The 18,819-nt window shown below is 39.4% G+C and overlaps 1 long non-coding RNA gene across 5 annotated transcripts; it reads right to left on the reverse strand.

Moving 5' to 3' along the window:
- Positions 1-184: 184 nt before the first annotated feature.
- LOC132477555 (uncharacterized) lies at positions 185-18,810 on the reverse strand. 5 transcript variants are annotated; one of them, XR_009530289.1, is made up of 7 exons: positions 18,714-18,810; positions 9,521-9,733; positions 4,878-4,960; positions 3,854-3,972; positions 2,392-2,456; positions 2,149-2,299; positions 185-1,429 (listed from the first exon to the last, which is right to left on the reverse strand). It is a non-coding gene; the product is annotated as an uncharacterized LOC132477555 (long non-coding RNA). The 5 variants fall into 5 exon arrangements; XR_009530291.1 differs by lacking the exons at positions 3,854-3,972; positions 4,878-4,960; XR_009530290.1 differs by lacking the exons at positions 2,392-2,456; positions 3,854-3,972; positions 4,878-4,960 and having other exon boundaries at positions 18,720-18,810.
- Positions 18,811-18,819: the final 9 nt, after the last annotated feature.

The raw sequence follows: 18,819 nt of genomic DNA on the forward strand, positions 1-18,819 counted from the left end.
CAGAACCCTACCTGGGACTGAATTTAACTGCAGTGTGATAAATATCCCATGACTCTGGGAAATCTTACAGAAAACAAACAAACAAAAAAACCCTCTCCTGGTTGGCAGAGCAGTAATGCAAATATTCCGAACACCAGATACTCCCCGAATCATGGTTTAGGAATGCAATGAATCAGCAGATTACTTTGTTTTGCTTAGTTTACTTTATTTTATTTATTTATTTATTTATTTTCGGTACACGGGCCTCTCACTGTTGTGGCCTCTCCCGTTGCAGAGCACAGGCTCCGGACGCGCAGGCCCAGCGGCCATGGCTCACGGGCCCAGCCGCTCTGCGGCACATGGGATCCTCCCAGACCGGGGCACGAACCCGTATCCCCTGCATCGGCAGGCGGACTCTCAACCACTGCGCCACCAGGGAGGCCCTGCTTAGTTTACTTTAATGGGCATTATGGCAGAATGGTGAAGTCAGGAAGCTCGGTTGTTATTGTTGTTTTAAAAATTATTTCATGGTATTGTTATTAGTAGTTGTTTGTGATTGCTGATTGACAGTTTGTAATTACAAACCCATCATAACAGCTGGAAAGGTAGTTCATATCTATGAGAGATAATAAGTTTTAAAAGTATTGAAGACAGGGCAGGGGACTAGTTATTTTAAAAGGGAGGAAATAGGATAAATTATTTGGGGTAGACTAATTCTGTTAGATCAGGGTTCCAAGAGAGTTGTTTTTGGTTTGCAGAAAGACTTGAGCTTGGATCCTATCTATTAAATATGTTTCATACATAGGTTTCTACTTAGTTTCCAATTGACTGAATAAGTGATTTTTTAAAACCCTTCCTTTCATACACAGCATGATTAACATTAATATTTGGACTAAGTCTACAATGCTTTTCCTAAAGTTGATTTCATAGTTCCTTTGCAATTCTGGATTCGGAAAAGCTTTGGCCTGAGTATGGCTGACTCAGTGAAGGTAGACTGTGCTATGAGATGGCCCTGCCATATCTTTATTGGAAAGTTTTTTATAGTCACATCCTGATCTGCAAATTATTGGTGAGTAGACACTTGTAGCCCCAATTCCATAACTCTACCACAAAAATAGAATTTCAGACTCTGTCAATATGAACATTACCTAGATAAAACTATATCTAGGTCTCCCCTGACAAGTTTTATGATTCAGTGCTTTGTTTCTATATACTAAAGTTAGAAACTCAGAGTGACTCACTTTTCTTTTTTGCATGCATCTAAGTGAACAAGGAAGTTAGACTGCTTCTGGTGTTGCCTTCTTTAATTAAAAGAAAAAAAAAAAGACATGCTCCTTCTCAAGTATCCTTTTTAGGTCAGCAATTTTGAAGTGCAGGACTTATTGGTATCCAAGCGGAAAGGGCTGATGCTGAGTTACTGCGACTCCCTCTGAGTGGAGTTCTTCCATGGCTGGAGAAAGGAAGACATTTGTTGTACTAATACTGAATCTGCTTCCTGTGTAAAATAACCTTTAACTCTGCGGAGATCCCCCATTTTAATGACCAGGACATAGTGGAAATAGAAGGAAATCCAAACACCCCACTGGCAGCCATTCTCTTCCCCAGCAGGTCAAGCTGCAACCCTCCTCAGGACAGAGATGGTTGCTTGGGGAGTGTTCGGCTGGGCTGCTGTTTCTCCTATTTTAAGATATGACCATTTTGATTGTTTAAAGATGTGTATGACACTCTGACCCATTAAGAAGCCTGGGCTCTGTCGATCAGGGATCATGAGGTGGGTGGGCCTGGAGAATCGGGGAGGGAATCTTGTCAACTATAGGACCAGCTCTCAAACCCCAAGCCAGACTGCAGCTTCATATCTTCATTACAGAAACATGATTGAGTCTACAGTGACTGCCGTGACCATCGGAACTTCTCTTTCTGTGTAGAACCTCAAGTGGGATTCCTTACACTGAATGAGGTAAAAACCCAGCAGTGTTCAAAGTAGAGAAACAAGCTTTTCAAGTATATTTGAATTTTTGTAGTAAAGTAGCCCAGCTCTTTAGATTCTGGGAGAGTATGTCTGCGTGATGGGGAAAGGAGGTTAATAAATGCTTTCAGAGCTTCCCTGGAGCACGGGCACTAGGTGTCCTACTGCAGTACACAATCACGTTCTGTCTCAGGAAACCACACCTGAATAATGCAGTCGGTATTCCCAGAATGCAGTTAGCAGTGGATGAACAGGAGAACTTTCCACAGGTCAATCAATGGCATCTCTGCTTCCAGCTCACTTGCAGGTTGCTCCTTCTCAAAAGACATGTCTACTTTCTAAAAGACAGCTGAGCTGATTGGGAGAGAGAAGAAGAGTAAAGGGGTAAATGATCTATCTCTCATTCTCTATCTCACTCTCTCCTTCCTCCTCATCCCCACTTATACCTGCAACTCCCTCAAGCCAGATCTTCTGATTAATCTGGATTTTCATCTGTTTTGCCTCTTCCTCCCTAAGAATGAATGATTTGTCTCAATGAGTACAGACCAAACCTAATGACACAGGAGTCATGTATTTCACATGTTTTAGACTGCATTTCTGGTTCCTAAAACTCCAGCTAAGTCTGACAAACTATGGTGTAGTAGAAGAAACACTGACTGGTACTTTAGCAGGTATTTGATATTAGTTTGTCTTTTTAAAAAAATTGATCTGTAGGTCACCTATAGGTTTTTCATGAAAAATTCTTAAATATAATCAAATTTATCAATATTTTCAGAAATTTTCCAAGACAAAACACAGATTTCTCCATGTACATGATACAAAATGATCAGTAGTCATTTGAAAAATGTTACTGAGCACTTATTCTGTTACAATGTTTGTTGCACTTCACAGGAGAAATAAAGGATCATGTTTTAAGATTAATTTTGAATGTAACAGAATACCTGACTAAAGAGTACATATTAAGTAAAAAGGCAATTATTTTCCTACTATAGCATGAAGCCTAGAGGTAGGCAATTCAGTGCTCAGTGAGGTTATCAAGGACATGGATTCTTTCTCTTCAATTTCTCCATTCTTGTGTTTGTAACCTCATGATTTGAAGATGATTCTCACAGCTCCAGATCTCATAACTGTGTTCAAAGGAGGTGGTGGCAGTGGGGGGAAGGATAGGCAAGGGTAAATGTGACTTTTTTTGAGTGTCTCCCCTGTTTTAGTATAGAAATATGCCTAACAAATTTCAGGCAGGATATATAAAAAGGCATTCACACCAAGACACATTGTGGTCAAATGCAGACAAAGGGAAAATCTTAAAAGCAGTTAGAGAGAGAAATACAGACTATTCACAGAGGAATAACAGACTTTGGGCATACTTATCAAAAGCAACATGGATTCCAGAAAGTAGTGGAATAATATCTTCAATGCAGAGTGAAAATAACTGACAACCTAAATTTCTATACCCAGCAAAACTACCTTTCAAGAATGAGAGCAGGGCTTCCCTGGTGGTGCAGTGGTTAAGAATCTGACTGCCAGTGCAGGGGACACGGGTTTGAGCCCTGGTCCGGGAAGATCCCACATGCCGCGGAGCAACTAAGCCCGTGTGCCACAGCTACTGAGCCTGCACTCCAGAGCCTGTGAGCCACAACTACTGAAGCCTGCGCAACTAGAGCCTGTGCTCCGCAACAAGAGAAGACACTGCAATGAGAAGCCCACACACTGCAACGAAGAGCAGCCCCCGCTCAACACAACTAGAGAAAGCCCGCGTACAGCAACCAAGACCCAATGCAGCCAAAAATAAACTAAAAAAAAAAAAGACCCAATGCAAGCATAAATAAATAAATAAATTTATTTAAAAAAAGAATGAGGGCAAAATAAAAACATTTATTTACAAAATGAGAGTTTACTATCACTCACCAGAGAAATCTCTATAGGATGTACGTCAGGATGAAGAAAACTCATCCCAGAAAGAAGGTCAGAGATCCAAAATAGCAAAGAAAATGATGAATACATGGGTGAATCTAAACAATCACTGGCTGTGTTAAATAACAATAATAATGTCTTAATTATGGGGTTAAGAAATAATACAGAATCAAAATGCTAGTAAAAAATGGCATATAAGTAGGAAGGAGATAATAGAAATAAGGCATTCAAACGTCTGTACTTTGCTCAAGAGGGTAAAACACTGACTAACTTAAGACGTTAAATTACACATTTGATTAGTTATACACTTTACTAAATTACACATACACATATGTATATTAAAAAGTCTAGGACATCCCATAAAATATAAAAAAAACAAAGGTGTAAGTGCTAAACAAATAAAGGGGAAAAACAGATTAAGAGAAAACAGATAAGAGAAAAATAAAACATGAAACTTAATCAAAAAAACATTCAAGGAGATAAAAAAAGAATATAGAAAAAGTAGAACAGAATTCATAAAATATGGTAGAAATGGAATCCAAATATATTAAAATAAGAATAAGGGTTAGTGGGGCCTCCCTGGTGGCGCAGTGGTTGAGAGTCCGCCTGCCGATGCAGGGGACGCGGGTTCGTGCCCCGATCCCGGAGGATCCCGCGTGCCGCGGAGCGGCTGGGCCCGCGAGCCATGGCCGCGGGGCCTGTGTGTCCGGAGCCTGTGCTCCGCAACGGGAGAGGCCACAGCAGTGAGAGGCCCGCGTGCAGCAAAAAAAAAAAAAAAAAAAAAAGAATAAGGGTTAGTGGACAAAATTTTTTATCAGATTGGATAAAAAGCAAAATCTTGCTACATGTTGTTTATGAGAGAGACATAAAACAAATAAGTTCATAAACGAGTTGAAAGTAAAAAGATAGAAAGACATTTAATAAATACTGACCAAAAGGAAACTTGTGTGAATATATTACCAGATAAGTAAAAAATACCTTAAGGTAAAAAGCAATACTAGAGATAGAGGTTCATTACCTATTGAGGAAGGTCCAATTCATTAGGGAGATGGAAACAATTCTACACTTGCATACTTCTAATAGCATAGCTTCAAAAAATATCTAACAAAAAATGACAAAACAAGAAAAAGAAACGGACAAATACACCATTACTGAGGTAGAATTTAACAAGTCTTTGTCACAAGTTGACAAGATAAAAATATCAGTAAGAATATGAATGATTTGACCATCACTATAAACAAACCAGGTCTAATGAACATATGCAGATGCCTGTACCCAGTAACTAGAGAATACACTTCTGTTCACAGGAACAATTATAAAAACTGACAATATACTAGCTCACAGAGAAAATCTCAACAAATGTCAAAGAATCACTATCTCATAGACCACAGTCTCTGACCATTACACGATTAATAACAAAAACAAAAAGACTTGGAAATTTAAAAGCTCAAATCTAAATTGTTCATGGGACAAAAGAGAAAGCAAAGGGAAATTAGAAAATACTTAGAACCAACAATAATGATTATATAGGAAAGCTTGTGAGATACAGCTCAAGTGGTAGATGGAGGAGGTGAATAGCTTTATAATACTTACATTAATAAAAAAGTTGAAATTACAAAAATAACCCCCCAAATCTAAATAGAATTGAATAAAGGAAATAATTAAAAATAAGAGCAAAAATTAACAAAACAGAAAACATATTCAATAGAAAGGATCAACAAAGCAAAATGTTGGCTCATTGAAAAAATTTTAATAAAACTGACAAACCTTTAGCAAATTAATGAAGAAAGAGAAAAAGCAGGTAAAATTTTAAGAATGGAAAAGGAAGTCAAAAATATAACAGAAATTACACAGATAAAACATTACAAGCAATTTAGCAATAAATCTTAAAACTTAAATAAAATGGAGAAATTCCTGGCAACATAAACTTACAAAACTGACTTAAGAAGAAATTGTAAATCTGAAATTTAAAATATAAGGGCTGATACTTAGCTTATATGCAACTGTATGATCATACAGTTTGCTCAGGGCCAGGGTCATTTCTGATTGATTAGTGCAACCATCCTAATTGGTTAAGTAACTTGATTACCACCTAGCTTATAATCATTCATAAAATTTTATCAATAGTTAAAATTTTTCACACAGAGGAAATTTTTCCCACACCAGGGCCAGGCAGTTTTATAGGCAGACTTACCAAGATTCGAGGAATGGATAATTCCAATCTTAAACTCCTTCAGAGAATATAAAAGGAGGAACATCTCCTAACTAATTTTATGAGTCTAGTATAACTTTATACAAAGACCAGACAAGAAAAAAGTTACAGTCCAACTTCATTCTTGATCATGGATGCAAAAATCTTAAACAAAACATTAGCAACTATATATGTAAGAAAATAATGATCAGTTGGGTTTATTCCGAGGATGGAAAATTGTTGCACCATTAGAGAATTTATTAATGTAATTTACCATACTAACAGATTAAAAGAGGAGAACAACAAGGTCATTTCAAAAGAGATTAAAAAAGCATTCAAAAAAAATTTACAAGGCATTTATAATAGAAACAAATGGAAAACTCATAGCCAAAAAGGAATAGAACATCCTTAGCCTACCTAACAAAGGATATCTGCAAAAACAGCTCCAGCAAATATAATACTCCACAGTAAAAACGTTAAAAGCATTTCCTTTAAAAATAAGGACTAAGACAAGGAGATAAGCTATTACCATTCCTGACAACTCTGTGCTGGAGTTCTAGTCATTGCAGAGCATCAAGAAAAATAACAAAGGGGTATAAGGATTGGAGAGGAAGAAACCAAGTTATCATTATTTACAAGTTAAATGATTGCCTATGTAGAAAACTCAAAGAATCTTATTTCTTATAAGAAATAAGAAAATTTATCAAGGTTGCTAGATATAGGGTCAAAGGCAAAAGTTAATTGCATTTCTTTGCATTTCTACATACCAGCAAAACAGCTGTAAATTTTAACTTTAAAAGGATACCATTTACAATAGCACAAAAAATAAGATATCTAGGAATAAACCTAGCACAAATATTTAGGAAACTTCATGTTGAATGCTATAAAAACTTATGGAAATATATGTAAAAACACCTAATGAAGAATATACTGTATGAATGGAGAAGTTCCATCTTTTCCATTAAAGTTGTCAATCTTCCCCAAACTCTAAAGATTCAATAAAAATCCAAATAACCTCTTTAACTAACTCAACTTTAAATGAAAGAGCAAAGTGCCAAAGATAGACAAGTTACTTCTAAAGAAGGAAGTAGAAAGGTTCAATATTAAGAGATCTGTCAACATAATTCATTGTACCAACAAATTAATGGAGAAAATGTTTATATAAGTAGATGATTAAAAGCCATCTGAAAAAGGTGAGCAGTCATTTCAAATATAAACTCTACCTAAACTCTTATTAGCAGATGTACTACTAGCATAGGCTTGCTTATCTTACAAATAGCCCCAGACCTCAGTGGCTTCACATAATAAATGATTTCTCATCACATCATAATCCAATGTGGGTCAGCAATGCAGCTCTCCTACAGACAGTTATTCAGAGACCCAGGATATTTCCATCAGTAGCTCTGCCATCTTAGAGGACCTCAGGGTTCTCCACGAAGTCCTTTGCATCTGAATGGCAGAGAAGGGAAGACAGAGTGGAGAACCACATGGCAGGCTGAGGTAGGACTGGAAGTGTGGCAAATCTTTTCCACTCACATTCTTTTGACCAAAATTCAGTTAGACGGACCTGAATCTTAATACCTGCTATCACCATTATTTACTCAACATCGTTTTGGAGGTTGTAACAAGGGCAGTAAGAAAAGGAAATAACATAAATTTGAAAAAGAGATTAAATTATCTTTTGCTGATAACCTATTTAGAGACTGCAAGATAATGCTTTTAAAAAGAGCATACTACATTAGAATGGGTATCATCAGAAAATCTACAAACAACAAATGCTGGAGAGGGTGTGGAGAAAAGGGAGCCTTCTTGCACTGTTGGTGGGAATGTAAATTGCTACAGCCACTATGGTGAACAGTATGGAGGTTCCTTAGGAAACTAAAAATAGAATTACCATATGACCCAGCAATTCCACTACTGGGCATATACCCAGAGAAAACCATAATTCAAAAAGACACATGCACCCCAATGTTCATTGCAGCACTATTTACAGTAGCCAGGCCATGGAAACAACCTAAATGCCCATCGACAGATGAATGGATAAAGAAGATGTGGTACATATATACAGTGGAATATTACTCAGCCATAAAAAGGAACGAAGTTAGGTCATTTGCAGAGATGTGGATGGACCTAGAGACTGTCATACAGAGTGAAGTAAGTCAGAAAGAGAAAAACAAATATCATATATTAACACATATATGGGGAATCTAGAAAAATGGTACAGATGAACCGGTTTGCAAGGTAGAAATAGAGACACAGACATAGAGAACAAACGTATGGACACAAAGGGGGGAAAGCGGCGGGTAGGGTTGGTGGGGTGGGATGAATTGGGAAACTGGGATTGACATGTATACACTAATATGTATAAAATAGTTAACTAATAAGAACCTGCTGTATAAAAAAAAAATTAAAAAAAATTTTTTAAAAGAGCATACTACAAAAAATTTTTAAAAAATAAAAAAATAAAGGGACTTCCCTGGTGGTCCAGTGGTTAAGACTCCTCCCCACCTCCAATGCAGGGGTCGTGGGTTCGATTTCTGATTGGGGAACTAAGATCTCACATGCCACGGGGCACGGCCAAACAAACAAAGAAAAAAGCATACTAGAATTAATAAGATAATTGAGTAATGTGGCTGGACACAAGATAAATAAAACAGACAGAGACACATACATATACAAATTAGTACCTGCACGCATATAAATATAGTACAAAGAGTACAGAAGCTCTCTTAATTCACTTCTCTTTAAATGACCCTTGGGACTTATGAGGCTCTCAATTTCATCTGTAAAACCTACAGATTATTAGCTACAGCAAGATAAATGTTCTCACCTTGTGAAATAACCATTTATCCCACTTTCACCAGTTGACTGTACACTTACTAATATCCAGTTGTGCTTGCTCCTAAACATTTTTACAACAGTTGTACTATTATTATAAATAAGTAATTTAAAGAAATATTACTGAATCCAATAAACAATAATGTGAAAAGAATGAATTGTTTTTATGAAAACTAAGTTGTCTGCTTTAGAAAGATTAAACAAAGTTACAAAAAATGCTGTTGGTTTGGGTGTGACAATTATAAAAGATTAAGGGGAAGTTGTAAGATTCTGTATTTCTATTTTCCTACAAGTATTTTAAAGTTCTTGATCCATGGTAGAGAAATCCAAACTGGAAACTGTATAGGATGCCCTATGAATGTGGTTTATGCCATATTATGGCATCCAAATCACTGGACCGATCCTTAAAGAACTCTGTCCTACATAACAATATGGATCAATGAATACACACACACACACACACACACACACACACACACACACACACACACACGTTTTTTGTTAAAATATGTAAAATAGGTATGTTGTATTAGTCAGGATAGGATAGGCTATGTTGCAGTAAAACAAACAAACAAACCAAAAAACAAATAAAATCCCTTAAATCTCAGAACTTAAAATCATAAGCTCTTCACCTGGGTGGCATGCAAGGCATCTGTCTTCTATACGATGGCCCAGCATTCTAGCTGCATTGGTCTTTTGGTACTTCCGCATCAACACATACTTCCACAACCAACATGGCAGGGAAGATAATGTGGGGAATCAGTCTCCAGCTCCTCAGTGCTTCCAGGCAAAGTGAAACACATCAGTTCCACTCATATTTTCACTGGCCAGGATCAGTCAGATGGCTGTGTATAATTTTAAGAGACAAGGAAGTATAATCTTACCAACTGGGAAGGAGACAGGGACAGGATATTGTTGAACAGTGATATCTATCACCTAAGTATCACTTTCTAGGATTTCTCAATCTTGCCAATGTAAAAACCAAACACTGTGATACATTGTGTTACTGATCAGGACATTTGCTGCCCTTCACGTTGGAGTATTACTCATCTCCATCCCACTGACGTCAGGCTTGGTATTGTGACTTGAAGGGCCCTTCCCTGTGGGAGGATTATGCATCCTTGACACTTCAGTGTCAGATACGGGCTTGTGCTTTGCTTTGGCTTAAAAAATGTAAGGGGGGGGAGGGGTGTGACATGGGGCACTTCTTTGTAGAAGCTTTATGAGCCAGAAGACGCTGTACCTTGATTCCTTTCTCTCTACCCCAAGGCTGCAATGTGCCTGACAGCAGTTACTCCATTAGCCTGGGTCCCAGGGTGAAGATGATGTGAAGGAGATGCTGCCAGCTTGTGGTGGACACGTAGCGTGAGCAGAAAATTATCTGTTGTTCTATACTACCAAGAATTCAGTTTGCCACTGCAGCATAATTTACCCTAAGCTGAATAATAGACACACTATCCTTACTGCATCAGTAAGAATGCTTATAGGAATAGCCAGAGAGAAGTGAAAATGAAAAAAACATATATTCCATTTCTAATAGTGATAAAAGTACAGAATACTTAAGGCTAAATTTGACAAGACAGGTTTAAGATATATGATAAAATTTACAAAATATTATTGAAGGATACAAAACATGTTAATTTCCCCAAAATTACTGTACAAATCTAATGTAATTCTAATCATAATTCCGACGGTTTCTTTTTATTTGATAAAAGCATTTTAAAGTTCATATGGAATAATAAAATTGACCTACAATGTTACTGCCAGAATTAAATGAGCTGAAATATGTAAAGTGCTTAGGACAGTATTTGGCACAGATATGCCCAATGAATGTTACCTAATTTGGTTATTTGGAAAAATAATTAGATCATTAGAATGGAGAGGCTCAAAATGTATCTTAGTACAAGCAAGATTTTAACATAGCCTCTAAAGGAAAATAAAATCAGACTCCTACCTTAATCCATATTCAAAACTAAATTCCATATGAATTAAAAGCAAAATGTGAAAAACTATTTTAGAATAAAATTTGAGAATAACTTTATACACTAGGAGTCAGGGAAACATTTTCAACTGAAACAGTTAAAGCAGAGAGTTGTAAAGGAAAAGAGACATTTATTCAAAATGTTTAGGTAAAAGATACCATAAACAAAAGAAAAATATTACAACAGATTGTGGGAAATCTTTGTAATGCGTAAGACAAAGGTTAATATCTATAGTATATAACAAGCACCTACAAATTTATAGGAAGAAGAAAAACTCGGTAGAAAAATGAGCAAAGACTGTGTGAACAAGCATTTCCAGAAAAGCAAATCTAAATGATAAATAAACATGAAAAGTTGCTTAATCTTACTAGCAATCAGGAAGACACAAACTAAACTGACAATGAATGAGCCATCACTTCTAACCCATCAGATCAATTTTAATTGTTGGCAGAAATACGAATTTATACATTCTGAATCACTGTTTTCTTTTAGAAAATGTCTCAAAACAATCCTTTAATAAATACAGTGGCAAAGGAATTACTTTGTATTCCAAGTAATCACACACAAACTACAGTATTTTGAAATTTCAGATTCTCAGGGAATATATTTTGAAAAGACTGATTCCTGTTGCTCTATGTATTTCCCATACTGTACGTCTCTCTCAGCTCCAAACAGAGAATTCTGCTACTACTTGTGGTCACTGGACAGTGTCTTTTGACTTCATTACCACTCTGAGCCAGGACCCCAAGGAAGCCCCAGTAACACACCCCTGAATGCCCAACCCATGCAAGTTCCGGCTGTCTGCACCTGATACCGCGCCTAGTTTCTCACAGACCCTGGCGCTAGGGTCAAGGCAATCTTGATATAGGAAATAAATTACACCCATGTTAATCGTGCCCTGAGGCTAAATCCACCCAGTCCCCATCAGACCTTTGAAACACCAGCCATCATTTACTGAGCTTAGAGTACTCTGGAGATGGCATGGAGAGTGGAGGGGGGCAGTCAAGCTGAAAGGCTGTTATAATGTTCCTAAAGAAAGATGAAAACTTCAAAAGGATCTATCAGCTCCCAAAAGATGGTGAATGGGGTTTGCAGACTAAAAAGCTTTGAAAAAGACAAGGAGAGGCACATGTGCAAACAAGTGCAACAACGTGTTACAGATGCAGTGAAACAAGTATGTATATGTGAGGGGCACAAAGGGTCCCCTCTCCCAGAAAGGGGGTGCGCAGAGCAAGTCAGGCAAGACGTCACAGAGGAAGTGATGCTGAGCTGAGACAGTGCAATAGAGCATTCCACAAAGAGGGGGAAACAGGAATAAAAGTGCAGGGGCGTGAAAGCAGTGACATTTTCAGAGAATTCCAAGTAATTTAATATGACTAGTGTAAAGGATTTAAGCATAAGGTTGAGGGTCAGATCACTGAAGGCCTGTTTGCCATTGGACAGAGTCTGGAATTAATCCTGAAGGGCAGGAACCAGGAGCAAGGGAAGGGGTTTAAGGAGGGAAGTCACAGATTTGAGTTTTAGGGGACAAAACATCTTTGGCAGCAGTAGAGAAGATGTTTTGGAATAAGGCAAGGAGTTCTTGTGGCTCAGGCGTCGGGTAATTACTTCCGTTAACTATGATACCCTATTTCTCAGGAGATTTCACTGAGATATTTTAGAAATAATACTTTCCTTTCTCGCTGATGTAAAGATACCTAAGTAGAATGATAAACAAGGTCTTTTTTTCCCATCTAAACTCCATTGTGTAAACTTAGTTGTACACTCTAATTTAATAAATGGAGTGAGGCTGAATAGCCTTTGGCATCAATCCCAGACACTAAAACAGTGAGAAAACAACAAAACATGGAACATAATATCTATCCATAAATCCAATTGTATGGTTAGGGTTATGGAGCATTTTAAGAGTTATGATTTCCCTGGCCAAGTACCAAAAAAACATACCTTCAAAAATTAGAACAGCCATTTGGCATCCAACCATGCTGACAGAATGAAAAATGTTGAGTAAATGGCCTACGTGTAATTCACCGCTCTTGAAGAAGTAAAGGAAGGGTGTTTTCTAAGGCTTCAGAATGACATACTTTATTAAGTAATAACATGGTCATGAAAAAAGCCAAGAGAAAACTTCCCAGCTCACTTAGAAAATGGAGTCACTCTATTTTCTTCAGAATGATAAATAGATATATTCTGTCATATAAAAGAATGTCTCAGATCTGGTGCATTCACAGTGGTTATCTCTGCTCTCCATTCCCTTCTTTTTGCCTTTTGTTGTTTTCTAATTTTCTGCAGTGAGCATGCATTGCTTCTAGAAAGAAAAACAGTGAAATAAACCAGTCATACAATCAGAGTGACTTAGGCTGTCTTTTTCAGCTTTCTGATTCCAACTAAGATTAATGTAAATTGCTTTTGAGATAACCTTCTAGTGTGCTTGGAATATAGGCAAATTTTCTCTCAAGTCTTTGTCTTCAAGGAATAAATTTTTGAATTTTCAAAAATACAAAAACTTCCCTTCTCAATTATTCATGCCAGTGAAGGGAACACTGACAGTAGTATTCGAAAACAGCATCCAAATAGAAAACATCCAGCATATGGGTATAATATATTAGGCTTTGTAAGGCGCTGTACAATGTTTTTGGCAGAAACGCTTTCTGAATTACATTTTTTAGTTAATATGAAAATGATTCTATGCTCCTACATGTGGGCTGGCAAATGAAGGGTAAAAGAAACAGGTCTAGAATTTAAAATTCATTGCATATAATCTACAAGAGGCATGCTCCACAGGCAAATGAATAAAGACTATGCTGAAAATATAAACCGCTTCCTAAAAACACAAACCTGAAACAGGGCTATGAAAGCATGGAAAAATGGAACGCTAACCTCAGCTGTGTCTGATGCAATGCAGATGTAAAACAGTAAAACAAAACTCCTGGATTCAAAAGAGTCAACTTTAGTAAGTACTATCAAAACCCAGCTTTTCATAATCAGAGGACACTCTTTTAAAAGCAGCTCCAACTGAAGTCAGAGTCAGCAAAGTACTTCAGAAGGAATATGAAACATCTCTTAGGGTTAAAGAGAAGCGTCTGTCAAATAAACTTGATGTAATGGATTCCTCCATCTCTTAACACTTATAAAGGGACTTGCAAAGAAAAATGTGTAAATAGGATTTATCTTAAATTAAGCACATTGAACCTTTCCCAACACTGTAAGAACTTAGATAGTTTAAAGAGGATCTGGATGTACTCTTTATAATCTGTAGATTCTTTTCAGGTCCTCTGAAACACAGTAACTTTCTTCCTAGTTGAGATGTGTACGCCCTTGCCAAACTTTGTAGGGGAGCAATTTCTGAAATTTACACTTAATACAACATTCTAAGTTTTAGGTACTTTGAAGAGAGTATGTCTTACAAGCTTCCCACACCAACTGAATTACTTTCCCTCCCGTATCTCTCATTCTTCCACCCTGAACGCCGAGGGAAAACCATCACTACCTACCCTTGCCGCCAGCCCCTCTCCAAATCCCCCCATTCTGATTTCAAAGCTCTACAGAATCCATTTGGCTGAGAAGAAGTGCCACAGAGGCTGGGAGGGAGAGAGGCCAAGTGGGCCAGAATTGGTAGCTGGTGGGGGAGAGGAAGGCTGGGCACATCACACACACACACACACACTCCTGATGTTCGAGGATGTCAGAATTGTAGACTTTGTGGTGGGATGCCAGTTTTTGTTGAGTCTAGCCCCAGGGGAAAGGGCATAACTGTAACCAGACAAGGATTTAGGGCCTTGGCGTACAGTCCTGAGCTTTCAGGTTGGGCTCCAGGCCCAGGAAGGTGCTTCTGGAAACTTCTCCAAATAAGTTATCTTGGATCGCCCATATCTACCTCCAGCCTATTTCCCAACCATATTAGTCAGTCTTACCTATTAGGCACAAGTATCCATTCATCCATTTTCCCCCCACTTTTCATTTAATAAACATTTACTGGGTGCTTTCTATGTGCAAGGTGCAGATACAATAATGTGTAAGACATCGCCCCTGGCTGTAGGAGCTTGTGGGAGAGAAACAGATAGATGTGGCCACAGATCAACACAACTGAGTGCTAGAGGTTATGGTAAAGGGCGTAGAGGTTGCACGGGGGCAAAAAGGAGAGAATTAACTTCTCTGCCCCACGTACTCCGCTGCTACTGTTACCTGCTCAGGCCCCGAACCCCCTGAAATCACTCGTCTTCCCTCACAAACCCCTGCCACTGTGTCCCTTGGAACATGCAACCAAACTTCCCGGTATTTTTTTTTTTTTTTGCTGTACGCGGGCCTCTCACTGTTGCGGCCTCTCCCGTTGCAGAGCGCAGGCTCCGGACGCGCAGGCTCAGCGGCCATGGCTCACGGGCCCAGCCGCTCCGCGGCACGTGGGATCCTCCCGGACCGGGGCACGAACCCGTGTCCCCTGCGTCGGCAGGCGGACTCTCAACCACTGCGCCACCAGGGGGGAAGCCCTCCGGTATTTTTTACTTTGCTACAAGATCTTTGCACATCTCAGCCCTGGCTAAAACCTAGGTTTCTCAAAAATGATGCCACTTTCCTCAAACGCTTGTCCGGTGGTATCTACTCTTTCTCCCACTTTCGCTGACTCACGGGGCAAGAAAATGTCGACGCGACCTCTCGCTGCCGACAGTTACTGCTGATTCTTAACTTCCTCACTCAACTACCTCTTCTCGAAGTGCAGCATCTGCTCGACTCCACCCTTTCTCTTCTTTTGGAGGGAAGAGGATTCAACCAAAGTCATGGGGATCTTTCAACTCGGCACGCTCTTACGTCTCCTAATAACCAGCTCAGCTCTTGTTTGGCTGTGCTCATTCACATGCTTCTCAACCATGTTTCATCACCGGCCTGCAGTCTAGATGGGAGTTTTTTTCTACATTCAACAACACACTTTCAACAAGTATTTCTGCCAGAGAGGCCTAAGAGTAAGTCAAGAAAGACAACAAAAAGTAAAGTAAAATGGGGTACTTGTTCTCATACAAGGCACATAACAAGGCTTATTATTTAAAATGTGGGTATAGTAGGACCTACATCATAAGAGTAATTGAGGATTAACTGAAATGACATACGTAAAGAACTAAGAACAGGGCCTGACACATAACAGATGTTAACTATTATTACTGTATCCTCCAAACTATATAACATACACAAAGCTTAAGCAATGATATCAAACCATTCTAGAATCAAATCTAATTCTTCAAATTACTTTAGCATACTCAACACTGTCTTGTGTTAATTGATGCTATAACAATGTGTGAGCTGCTCAAAATGAGGTGATTTTTCTCCTTGCTTGCCTTCACATTGGTCACAAAGGCCCATTTTTAAGACTTCATGATTTTTTTAAGCTATTTTAAAACCACTTTCTAACCTCTCTTTTGAACTGCTTTCAACGCCTCAGCACTTTCTTCCCCTTTGGATTCTAAGACAGCAGTTTGCTTTTCCTTCTGCCTCTCTGACCATTTCTGTTTTGTCTCCATGGCAGGCCCCCCTCCCTCTGGCTTCCCCTTGCAGTCTATGTTTCTCAGGGTCATCCCTCCTTTTTGCTGCTTCTCAAAGTCTTTCCAAGATGCTGTGCCACCTTCATTTATACCTTTACCGTCTCTGCCTTGAACTACTGCAATGCTCTAGGTGGTATTCTGGTGTCTGGTTTCTCCTGACTGCATATATCCCTCATGCTGCCACCACAATAATTTTTTTTTAAATGTCAAGTGTTTATGACAAGGCCTCCATCATCCCCTGTTCCCTGTAAGAAAAAGCCCCAAACCTCAGCACACCATCCAAGGGCCCTTCCCGTCAGCTCCGACCAATCCCTCCAGTCTCATATCATCTTGGTCCACCTACTAACCCAGAACTCCAGCCCCATGGAAACAGTCTTCAAACGTGCCCTTCTGCAAATCCTCACCTTTCCACGTTTCCTCTTCCTCAAGTGCCGTCCTTCCCTGTTCCCAACCTGATCCAGCTCCTTTCTCTATTAAGCATTGACCACAGTGCATTTTAAATACCTGTTTATGCGTCTATTGCCCCAGGAAAACAAAAGCATCTCAAGTACAGGGAAATGGCTTTTTCTTCTCTTTAGCTCCAGAATCTAGTATCAAGCCAATGCTCAACAAATATTCAATGACTGAACTGTGAGCAATCAACAAACATTAAAAAAAAACTTTTTAAAAAAGATGCAGTTTTTGGGCTTCCCTGGTGGCACAGTGGTTGAGAATCTGCCTGCCAATGCAGGGGACATGGGTTCGAGCCCTGCCTGGGAAGATACCACATGCCGCGGAGCAACCGGGCCCCTGAGCCACAACGACTGAGCCTGCGCGTCTGGAGCCGGTGCTCCGCAACAAGAGAGGCCGCGATAGTGAGAGGCCCGCGCACCGCGATGAAGAGTGGCCCCCGCTTGCCACAACTAGAGAAAGCCCTCGCACAGAAACGAAGACCCAACACAGCCATAAATTAAAAAAAAAAAAAAAAAAGGTGAACTTTAAAAAAAAAAGTAAACTTAAAAAAAAAAGATGCAGTTTTAGAACGGATATATGTGTCTGTATAACTGAACCACTTTGCTGTACACCTGATACTAACACAACACTGTAAATCAACTATACCTCAAAATAAAATAAAAATTAAATTAAAAAAATAAATAGAGATGCAGTTTTAAAATTTCTCCTTAGGTAGAACTGAGTGAAAGGAAAAGGATGCAAATGAAACACTCGATCTCAAATCTCAAGGTAAACATGGATATTCTGAAGAGCGAGAAGGAAACACATGAGGACAGCAGTGCACAATACTCAAAAGGTGGATTATCGCAGAAGTTCAAGGTTGTGGAATCCATGACAGCATCCACTGTCATGCACTGCATAACACATACAACCTTATGACCTCCCTCCTTAACATCCTTCCATGTCTTTTTAAAGATAAAGCCTCATCCTTAATCTGGCACACAAAGGCCTCCACGATAAATCTGCCTCCATCTCCTAAGCCTCATCTCACACTCCTCTCTACCTTACTCACTGAAATTTAGCCACACAGGCCTTCTTTCCCACTTGAGCTTTTGCACAAGCAAATCTACCAGCAATGTCTTTCATATTCTCTCCTAATTCACTCTTATACCTTGACTGTCAGCCCAAGGATTCCTTAAATTAGCTCCACTACATGGTGACAACGCGTGAGTCCGTTTTACCACATCACATTTGGAAGGCAACAGAGTATAGCGTATGACTGTAACTATAATAGATAATGTGTCCTTGGGCATATCTATTTAAACTCTTTTATATCTTGCTTTCAGCGCCTGTAAAACTGAGGTAAGTGTAGAACTCACTTCATAAGATTATTCAAAGGGTTAAAGGAGACAGTTCACGTACAGCACTTGGAATTGTGTTACTACATAGTAAAAGCCCTCAAAGGTCACTGATTATCATACTTACTTAGTTGTCACCCTGCCCACCCCAAGAGTTCCTCTACTGCTGGAGCCCAGGAACGACACGAGCCTGTTCATTTCTGTATTCTTAGTCTCAGCCCAGGGTCCTGAACATAGCTGGCCTTCGATAAGTAATTTAAAAAAATAAAAGCAAACCGGCAAAAGCTTTGGCTTCCACGTTTGCCTCACTAGCTGGATGACTGCACGCGAATCACTCATTCCACCTGGGCCTCGTTTGCCCTTATGAAAAACGTAATCTCGACCTCAAAGAGATTTTGGATGAACAGGGCGATGCATCCAACAAAGTACACTGCCCATCTCCCAACGCCGCACAAGCGGTCGGGGCTGATCACGAACAGAGTGGACACCCGCGTCCCCTCTCCCCCGCCCTCCTCCAGTCCACACCCTTACTGCGCCCTCGGTCCCCGATCCCTCGGGACTTCAGGCGTGGGAGCTCCGGCCCCGCGCAGCTCCCTCCAGGTGCCCCGCACCCTTCTTCCTTCCTCACCCG

Source organism: Mesoplodon densirostris, chromosome 17, assembly GCF_025265405.1.
Source record: "Mesoplodon densirostris isolate mMesDen1 chromosome 17, mMesDen1 primary haplotype, whole genome shotgun sequence".
Lineage (NCBI taxonomy): Eukaryota > Metazoa > Chordata > Mammalia > Artiodactyla > Ziphiidae > Mesoplodon > Mesoplodon densirostris.